The 10207-nt window shown below is 45.1% G+C and overlaps 1 long non-coding RNA gene across 1 annotated transcript; it reads left to right on the top strand.

Moving 5' to 3' along the window:
• The first annotated feature begins 481 nt into the window (after positions 1 to 481).
• LOC109496494 lies at positions 482 to 8948 on the top strand. The gene is made up of 4 exons (XR_002152532.2): positions 482 to 1417; positions 1579 to 1680; positions 7915 to 8064; positions 8171 to 8948. It is a non-coding gene; the product is annotated as an uncharacterized LOC109496494 (long non-coding RNA).
• The last annotated feature ends 1259 nt before the right edge of the window (positions 8949 to 10207 follow it).

Here is a 10207-nt window from a genome sequence, read left to right as displayed (position 1 = left end):
CTTTATTTTCTCCTTTATACTATGGAAGAGTTCCCACAAAAATAGAAGAGTAGATAATTTTCAGCTTCAACAATGATCAAGATATGGCCAATTTTGTTTCATTACTCCCCTCCTGTTCTTATCCTGTTTTGTTTTGTTTTGTTTATTTATTTTGAGAGGGACAGCTCAAGCAGGGGAGGGGCACAGAAAGAGAGAGAATCCCAAGCAGGCTCCATGCTGTCAGTGCAGAGCCCAACTTGGGACTCGATCCCATGAACCGGGAGATCATGACCTGAGCTGAAATCGAGAGTGGGATGCTTAACCAACTGAGCCTCCCCGTCACCCCATCCTTTCATTAAAAAAAAAATTTTTTTTAATGTTTATTTTTGAGAGAGAGACAGAGCACCAGCAGGGGAGGGGCAGAGAGAGAGGGAGACACAGAATCTGAAGCAGGCCCCAGGCTCTGAGCTGTCAGCACAGAGCCCCATGCGGGGCTTGAACTCACAGACCATGAGATCATGACCTGAACCGATGCTTAACCAACGAGCTACCCAGGCTCCCCCTTTCACTTTTTTTAAATGATAACTTGACCTTGTGTTTTAGCCTTTGCCAGATAACAAGGCATCCCAAAGTGTACTGGCCTAAAACAGCAATACTCTATGCTTTGTCATGATTGTGCTGGTTGGCTGGGCACTTCTTCTGTGGGTGTTGACTGGAATTATTCAAGAAGGAGGCTCAGCTAGGCTAGAAGGTCCAAGATGGTTTCACTAGCATGTCTGGCTATGGACTAGGACACTTCAGGTCTCCTCTCGTCCATGGCTTCTCGTGTTCTAGTAGGCTAGATGGATTGTTATATAGCAACCAGAACCTTCCAAGAGAATCAAGGCAGAACCCTTAAGCTTCCTGACTTAACCATGGGAGCCCCAAGTCACTTCCATCCTTTCTATTGGCCCAAGCAGGTCACAGGGCAAGCCCAGACTCGGGTAAGGAAGTGGAGAAAAAGACACACCCTTGGATGGGAAGAAGACGTGGGGGGACACATTGCACAGTGCAAACCAGCATGGGAGGGATTGGTGGCCTTTAACCAATCTACCACAGTTTGTTTTCATCAATGTAACTTTTTTTTTTAAGTTTATGTGTTTATTTTGAGAGTGAGAGAGCGAGTGAGCAAGGGAGGGGTAGAGAGAGAGGGAGAGAGAGAATCCCAAGCAGACTCCATTCTGTCAGCGCAGAGCCGCATGTGGGGCTCGGTCCCATGAACCTCAGACCGTGACCTGAGCCGAAATCAAGCGTCGGCTCAACCAACTGAGCCACACAGTTGCTCCTTCCACGTAACTTTTTATATGAGGTTTAATGCTCGCAACGGCCACACGTAATTCATCGATGAACACTTCGAATGCTTGATAGTCACCATCAAGGAGAAATTTCATTAGCCCAGGTAAACAACTGCCATCTTTTATCATCCACTTAAACTTGTGCAACAGTTGAAATTATATTTAAAGGCTCTGGCAGCTCTTCCTTTAGTGGACAGATGAAATGTTGAAAGTTCTTATTGTAATGCAAATGGATTTTGAAAGCCAATGTATCTTTTCCTATTAGGTACTTAAAATGGTCTAATTTGCGGAAGGCACACGCATTAGCAGCAGACCCGCGGTTGGCGTGGACACCGTGAAACTGTGCACCAGCCACAAAAGGAGAGAGGTACCTGATACCCGTGGAGATGGTGTCTCTGGGCATGCTGTGGGGGCCCCACTCCACCAGCCTCATATTGCACTCCCAAAACTGCATCCATGACAACCTCTGGTGGGGCAAGAGCAGGCATGGCGACAAACTCCAAGTTAGGGTCTCCAATTAGTTTTCCAACAAGTCAAAGGGAAGACCTCTTCAAAGTTTGTAGTTACTTTTAGCGGAAATGTCTAAGACTGAACATACTTCTTTCTTTCTTTTCTTAATGTTTATTTATTTTTGAGAGAGAGAGAGAGAGAGAGACAGAACATGAGCAGGGAAGGAGTGGAGAGAGAGAATCCGAAGCAGGCTCCAGGCTCTGAGCTGTCAGCACAAAGCCCCACGTGGGGCTCGAATTCACAAACCGTGAGATCATGACCTCAGCCAAAGTCCGATGCTCAACCAACTGAACCACCCAGGCGCCCCTGAAAATGCTTCTTTCAATGGAAGGTGATAGATTTTGCCTTAAATTTCCTGTCCTTAATACTCACTTTGTTGCCACACAATGTGACAGGAATGTGTTCACATACTTGTACCGAATCCCTATGCCAGTTAGGCACATCCTTGGAGGTAACACTCAATGTTACATCAAACATCATAATGGCACACTCTGTTTGGAGATAACAGCCATCTCTCAATCTACCCAATTTCTTATGACTAGTTATATCCTGTACGTTGAACTTAACAGGTCCTCTGCTGGTGTGCAATAGAAAGGAATGGTCCTCAACCTCCAATGTAGTCACATACTTCTTCAACTCAGCACTCAAATGACATTTCACGAATGCCATTTTTTCCAGCACAATCATCACCAACCAATATAAGTTTGAACTGAACTTGTGATTCTCCTTAGGTGGCTTCCAGAAGCATCCCTGTGCCCCATCTGACTGAGGGCACTATGACCATTATTCTTGGATTTACTGTTAACATGATAGCATTCTCCATCTGTGTACCTTCTTGGTTCTTTGTTGTTGTTGTTATTTTAAGTGTATTTATTTATTTAAAAGAAATTTTTTATGTGTTTTTTTTTTTTTTTTTTTTTTTTTGAGAGAGAGAGACAGAGACAGAAACAGAGCACAAGTCGGGGCAGGGAAGAGAGAGAGGGAGACACAGAATCCAAAGCAGGTTCCAAGCTCTGAGCTGTCAGCACAGAGCCCGAGGTGGGGCTCAAACTCACAAACTGTGAGATCATGACCTGAGCCGAAGTCGGACACTTAACCAATTGAGCCACCCAGGGGCCCCTAAGTTTATTTATTTATTTTGAGAGATATAGAGAGTGTGAGCAGGGGAGGGGCAGAGAGCAGGAGGTTCCTCGCTGTCAACACAGAGCCCAATGCAGGGCTTAAGCTCATAAACCCTGAGATCATGACCTTAGCTGAAACCAAGAGTTGGATGTTTAACCGACTGAGCCACCCAGGCACCCCTGTGTACCCCCTTGTAAAACTAGACAACAATCTACAAGACCACTCTCCCTTCTCGCACCAACTGCAGAGTTCAGGGGTCCCCAAGACCACCCTCAGTTTTAATTATTTGCTAGAGAGATTCACAGAACTCACTGAAAGTTGTTATACTCACCACTACAGTTTATTACAGAGAGAGGATACTGATTAAAATCAATTAAGTGAAGAGACACAAGGGGCAGAGTCCAGACAGGTCCAAACACAGAGCTTCCAGTTGTCATCTCCTGGTGGCGTCATGGACAGCGTTAACTCTTCCCAGTAGCTATGTATGACAGTATGTAAGAGTATCGCCAACCCGGGAAGCTCACCTGAGCCTCGGTGGCCTATTTCCACTGGAGTTCAGTCATGTAGACATGGTTCGTTGCCCACTCTGTGAAGGCTGAGCTGATAACCTTGTGACACAAAGCCCCCACCATAAACCACATTGTTACACTATCTAGTGTGGTCCCAGGCCCCCTTGTAAACAAAGACACTCATTTTTTAAAACTTTATTTACTTATTTTGACAGAGAGAGAGAGAGAATCCCAAGCAGGCTCTGCGCTGTCAACACAGAGCCCGATGTAGGGCTTGAACTCATGAACCACGAGATCATGACCTGAGCCTAAATCAAGAGTCAGATGCTTAACCAACTGAGCCACCTAAGCTCCCAACAAAGACACTCTTATCTGGCAAGACATTCCACAGGTGATATAGACATCACCTCCCAGGAGTTGAAGACAAAGGCCACACCTTTCTTTGAGCAAGGTTCATTCTTTCCCACATACCTCTCATTCTGCTTTTCCTCTCTCTCCTTTTTCCACATCCCTGTCTCTTCTACCTCTCCTGTCCTAGGCTGGGGGGGGGGTCACATTGTTATTGTAAGCGGTTTGAAGGTCAATGAAAAGGATGGGTCACATCACTAGTTCCCTCCCCAGGGTCTCCATACCTTTGTGCCCAGGGTGCTGAGTGGCAGCCACATTGCTTCCTGCTAGCTGAGCTCAGGGAGAAGGCACAGGAGTGCGGAAAGAGCACAGTTGGTCTTGGTAGCTAGAGGGGCTCTTGATCCCCCCCACCACCCAGCCAGCCGGGACATGTCAGAAGCATCATGTCTCCTCCCTGGTGTGTGAGGGAACTGACACAAAAGGGACAGAGAGAGGAGACCTGAGCAGGTCTGTGCTAAGTTGCCTGTGGCACTGACCACCACTCCCCAGTCCAAGTTGAATCCTGAACTTCAGGCAGAATAAGATCTTCCACTACCATACCCTTGGAGACCAGGCATCTTGGAGATTCTATGTACGTGTGACTGGGAAGGATGGCTGTACCCAGAATGTGGGACAGAAGTAGATGATGAAGAATTTGGAGGGTGCCTGGGTGGCTTAGTTGGCTGAATGACAAACTCTTGGTTTCAGCTCGGGTCATGCTCTCACGGTTCGTGGATACAAGCCCCATGTCAGGCTCTGCATTGATGGTATGGAGCCTGCTTAGATTCTCTCTCTGCCTCTCTCCTGTGTGTGCATGCACTCTCTCTCTCTCAAAATAAATAAATAATTGTAAAAAAAAAAGAATTTGGAGATCCATAAAATCTACCTGTTAAGAGTAGGTGACAGATTGTTTTCAAAAATGGCCACAGGGGCGCCTGGGTGGCTCAGTTGGTTAAGCGTCCGACTTCGGCCCGGGTCATGATCTCGCAGTCCGTGGGTTCGAGCCCCGCGTTGGGCTCTGGGCTGATGGCTCAGAGCCTGGAGCCTGTTTCCGATTCTGTGTCTCCCTCTCTCTCTGCCCTTCCCCCGTTCATGCTCTGTCTCTCTCTGTCTCAAAAATAAATAAAGGTTAAAAAAAAAATTTTTTTTTAGAAAATGGCCACAATTCAAAAAAAAAATGGCCACAATTCCACCTCTATGAGGTATCTAGAATAGTTGAACTCATAGAAACAGAAAGTAGAATAGGGGTACCAGGGTCTGAGGAAGGGGGAAGGGGCAGTCATTGTACAGAGTTTCAGTTTGGGATGATGAAAAATTCTGGAGTTGACAACACCTAATGCTGCTGAGAATGGAGGAACAGGAACTCTCATTCATTGCTGGTGGGAATGCAAAATGGTACAGCCAGTATGGAAAGTAGTTTGATAGTTTCTTCAAAACAAGGTGCCTGGCTGGCTCAGTCAGTAGAGTATGTGATTCTTGATCTTGGGGTTGTGAGTTCAAGCCCCCCACGTTGGGTGTACAGATTACTTTTATTTTATTTTATTTTATTTTATTTTATTTTATTTTATTTTATTTTATTACGTTGTATTGTATTGTATTTTTGAGAGAGAGAAAGACAGCGTGCAAGTGGGGAAGAGGGAAGAAGGAGAGAGAGAGAATCCCAAGCAGGCTCCACTCTCAGCACAGAGCCCAATGCAGAGCCGGATCCCACCACCCTGGGATCATGACCTGAGTCGAAACCAAGAGCCTGATGCTCAGCCAACTGGACGCCCCAAGTGTAGAGATTACTTAAAAACAAACAAACAAACAAACAAACAAACAAACAAAAAACACTAGGGGCACCCAGCTGGTCAGTCGGTAGAGCGTGCAACTCTTTATCTCAGGGTTGTGAGTTCAAGCCCATAGTGGGCATGGAGCCTACTTAAAAAAAAAAAAAAGTTAAAAAAAAAACCCAGCACAGCTCCCACTAAACATAGGCTTACCATGTAATTCAGCAAACGTGTTCCTTGGTATTTCCCCAAAGGAGTTGAAAGCTTATGTCTACACAGAAACCTGAACACAGATGTTTGTAGCAGCTTCTTCATAATTGCCAAAACTTGGAAGCCACCAAAATGTTTTCAGTAGGTGAGTGGATAAACAGTGGCACATCCACACAGTAAAATATGATTCAGCACTAAAAAGAAATGAGCTGTCAAGCCACAAAAAGACATGAGGAAACGTGAATGCGTGCCACTAGTGAAAGGCAAAACTATGGAGACAGTAAAAAGACCAGTGGTTGTCAGGGGTTGGGTTAGAGGGAGGGATGAACAGGCAGAACACAGAAGATTCTTTGAGGCAATGAAAAGAAATGGTCCTGAACTAACTGTAAAAGTGCTAAATGAATAAAAGGTAACATTTTTTTTAAAAATCTATTTTTTTTTAATTTTTTTTTCAACGTTTATTTATTTTTGGGACAGAGAGAGACAGAGCATGAACGGGGGAGGGGCAGAGAGAGAGGGAGACACAGAATCGGAAGCAGGCTCCAGGCTCTGAGCCATCAGCCCAGAGCCTGACGCGGGGCTCAAACTCACGGACCGCGAGATCATGACCTGGCTGAAGTCGGACGCCTAACCGACTGCGCCACGCAGGCGCCCCAAAAATCTATTTTTAATAAGTTCTGGAAATGGACGGTAGTGATGGATAGAAGAGTAATTTTGATGTTATGCATATTTTACCACAATACAAAAAAAAAAAATTTTTTTTTTTTTAAGTAAGCTCTACACCCCGTGTGGGGCTCAAACTCACAACCCCGCGATTAAGAGTTTCACGCTCAGGGTCCCTGGGTGGCTCAGTCGGTTAAGCATCGACGCTTAATTTCAGCTCAAGTCACGATCTCATGGATCATGAGTTCGAGCCCCTGGCCGGGCTCCGAGCTAACAGCAGAGCCTGTTTGGGATTCTCTCTCTCCCTCTCTCTCTGCTCCTCACCCCCCCCCCCCCACTCTCTTTCTCTTCCTCAAAATAAATAAATGAACTTAAGAAAAAAAGAAGAGTTGCATGCTCTACCAACTGAGCCAGCCAGGTGCTCCATGATACAAAGTTTTTAAAGAAAACAGAGAGACACAATTATTACCCTCCCTTTTCAATGCAGAGCGGCTCTTCCCATCAGAGTGGAACCTGGTCTGGTCTTGGGACTTGCTCTGACCAATCCGAATACCAAACATCGTGCCTGGTCCAGGCCTCTCAAGAAGCCTTGGGCTTCATTGCTGTTTCTGCTTGCTCTCCGTATGGGAGAAAGACGATCTGACCAGCTGAGGCCATCGCAGACCAGACTGTCCCCAGCCACCCTGGCAGTGGATATTGTACATGCGGGTGTGAGCCACGTGCATCAGTGGAGCTATGCCCAGCTTGCCAGTCCACAGAATCAAGAGCTAAATCTAGAGTTGGTGTCGTAAGGCACTAAGCTTGGTTGTGGACTGTTTTGCAGCAAACACTAACCAACTCAGACTATGGTGATGGAGGTAAATAAGGACTTTCCAAGCGAGGAGCCTAATCCTCTGGGATGTTGGTTTCCCTTAAGTTGGACTGTTTGAGGGACATGGGCCGCTAAGGGTTTTGGGAACACTTTTGGAGACAGCTGTTACCTTTACTGATGCTGCAGAAGCCTAAAACTTCTTGGAGGTCAAGGTTCCAGCCTTACGGGTTCTTAGATTTTGGAATCCAATATGAAAGAGATGTGGGTGACTCAGAGAGCATCTAGCAAAGAACTTCCGGTGTGATGGTAATGGGCATGAGCGTAGGAAGGGGGGTTGGGGAGCCAAGCTGACCCTCCCAAGAAGCAAGCTCACCTGCTCTCTCTTGTTGCAACAATGTCCCCAGGCAGGCTGGTGGGCCCACTCTGCTTCCCCTGGTGGGAGGTTCACACGGGCCAAGATCAATGCTAAATGTGGAGATTCTTACTCAGAGCTGGGTTTCACACCTTCTGGCATTCAATACTAGCCTAGTTTTTAATAAAAAAACAACACTATTTTGGTGCCGTAAACCTATTTTTCACCATCTGGCATACCCTTATGCCTCTTATGTTTCTTCTTCTAGTACAGCCTGACAGGAAAAAACCACCATGGGACTAGAAGCTCCCGACCAACGAGGATATTATTGCACATTCAGATGGACGAGGCACCTCTCTGCAGGTTGTGACTGCTTAACTCCGAGCAGCAGACTTTAAAAGAACCTCTTTCTACAAATGTCAGTTGAACAAAATGAAAGAAGTTTGGCTCGTGAAATATTAAGACAAAACATAAGTTTGATTTTCCTTTGATTCTTTTTTCTTTTTTTCTCTTTTGCATAACAGATGATGACAATCTTAAAATACCCAACAGGCTAACGAGGAAGAAAAACCACTCCTTCTGTCTAAGGGGAATGGTGAAATAATGGCCCAAAGCTGTCCTCTGCAATTCCTTTGGGGGTGACATTAAAGGATTGGAAGGCATCGGGGAAACCAACAGGAAAATTAGCTTTAAAAAAAAAAAAAGATTTTATGTTTAAGTAATCTCTACATCCAACATGGGGCTCGAACTCACAACGCCGAGATCAAGAGTCACACACTCCATCGACTTAGCCAGCCAGGTGCCCCAGGAAAATTAGCTTTGTTAGTAAAATGAGCTTACTTAGTGAAAATAATTCTCACTGGATCTAGCTTTTAACAAATCTATGGTCATTTTATGATTCTATATATTTTCTGGAGTAGAAGTCTGATGACCAGCACCTTTTTACCGATAAAAAGAGCGACTCCGAAGCACACAAATGTGTCTAGGGAAGGGGTCTTGTGCCTCTTTTTACTCAATGAGCCTGTGGTTCTTCTCGGTTTTCGTGTATATGAGTGTGTCTGTGTGTGTGCACATGGGCGTGCGTGTGCACCTGTGTGGGAGAGTAGATCCAGGTTTTGTGGGGTTTTTTATTTTATGATTTGGGGATCCCTTAAAGAGAAAAAAGAACAGAACATTATGGATACAGAATTAGGTAGGAGAAGAATGTTATGCAGATTCAGAAAGAAAACACAATACATAGCATACTTTAAAAAAAAATGTTTATTTTTGAGAGAGAGAGAAAGAGAGCACAAGCAAGGGAGGGGCAGAGAGAGAGGGAGACACAATCCAAAGCAGGCTCCAGGCACAGAACCTGATGTGGGGCTCAAACTCATGAACCACGAGATCATGACCTGAGCTGAAGTTGGACACTTAACCAACTGAGCCCCCCAGGCACCGCAGCATACTTTTTTTTTTTTTAAGTAATCTATAAAGGGGTGTGTGGGTGGTTTAGTTGGTTGATTGTCTGGCTCTTGATTTCGGCTCAGGTCATGATCCCAGGGTGATGGGATTGAGCCCTGAGTTGGGCTCTGAGATGGTGGCATGGAACCTGCTTGGGATTCTCTCTCTCTCTCTCTCTCTCTCTCTCTCTCTCTCTCTCTCTCCCTCTCTCTCTCTCTCTCCCTCTGCCCTCTTCCCCTGCTCAAGCTCGCTCACTCTCTCTCACCCTCTCTCTCAAAAATAAATAAATAAACATTAAAAAACTAATCTCTACACTCAATGCAGGGCTCAAACTCACGACCCAGAGATCAAGACAGCCAGGCACCTAACATAGCATTTTAAAGGCTGAGAAATACTTCAAATCTCACCTAATTCAGAAAACTGACATAAAGTTTTGTTAACTGCCCGACAAACCCCTACAAGCAATTCTCATCAGCCAACTTGACCTCAATGTCTTTTACAGGTCTGAGATTTGTTATCTTTGTCAATGTCAGTGTTTTGGTCAAATCAGCAAGAAAGTTAAATATTTTTCCCACTGTGTTCGTTTACTTCACTTCTTTTCATTGAGTAGGTTATTAAACCAAGAACCCATATGTTAGCTCTATTCAAAATGTATCGCTTTCCCTTTTGGTATGATGTGAAAAAAAGAAAAACTGTTACAGTTTACTTTTCCATGCCAGAATTGTTTCTATTGGTTACATATGGGCATACTTGAAAAATAATTTCATTTTATAGGGGGTTTGCAATTGTATTCACTGCATTATTGATGATATTCTTAGGAGGAAAAATTTCTGTTTTGATCTGCTCACAAGTTTAGGTATTTGGCGATTGGAAGAATTTCCCACAGACTAGCTTCCGGCTCTGTACATTTTAAACCTCATTTCTCCTCCTCCCACACCCCAGCTGCTGTAGTGCTCGATGTCATGATGCCAGGTGGGCGGTGGGATTATTCCCGGAAGTCATTCCTACCCCAGGATGGCCAGTAATAACTACATATGTAAACAGTTCTCATTAAAGGCACATTAAATGTATCCTCAACTCAACTTCCCCTTAGCCAGCCCCCAAAGGCCCTTGGCCTCTCC

Source organism: Felis catus, chromosome X (genome assembly GCF_018350175.1).
Source record: "Felis catus isolate Fca126 chromosome X, F.catus_Fca126_mat1.0, whole genome shotgun sequence".
Taxonomy (NCBI): Eukaryota; Metazoa; Chordata; class Mammalia; order Carnivora; family Felidae; genus Felis; species Felis catus.
This window is presented reverse-complemented; position numbering and strand designations above follow the sequence as displayed.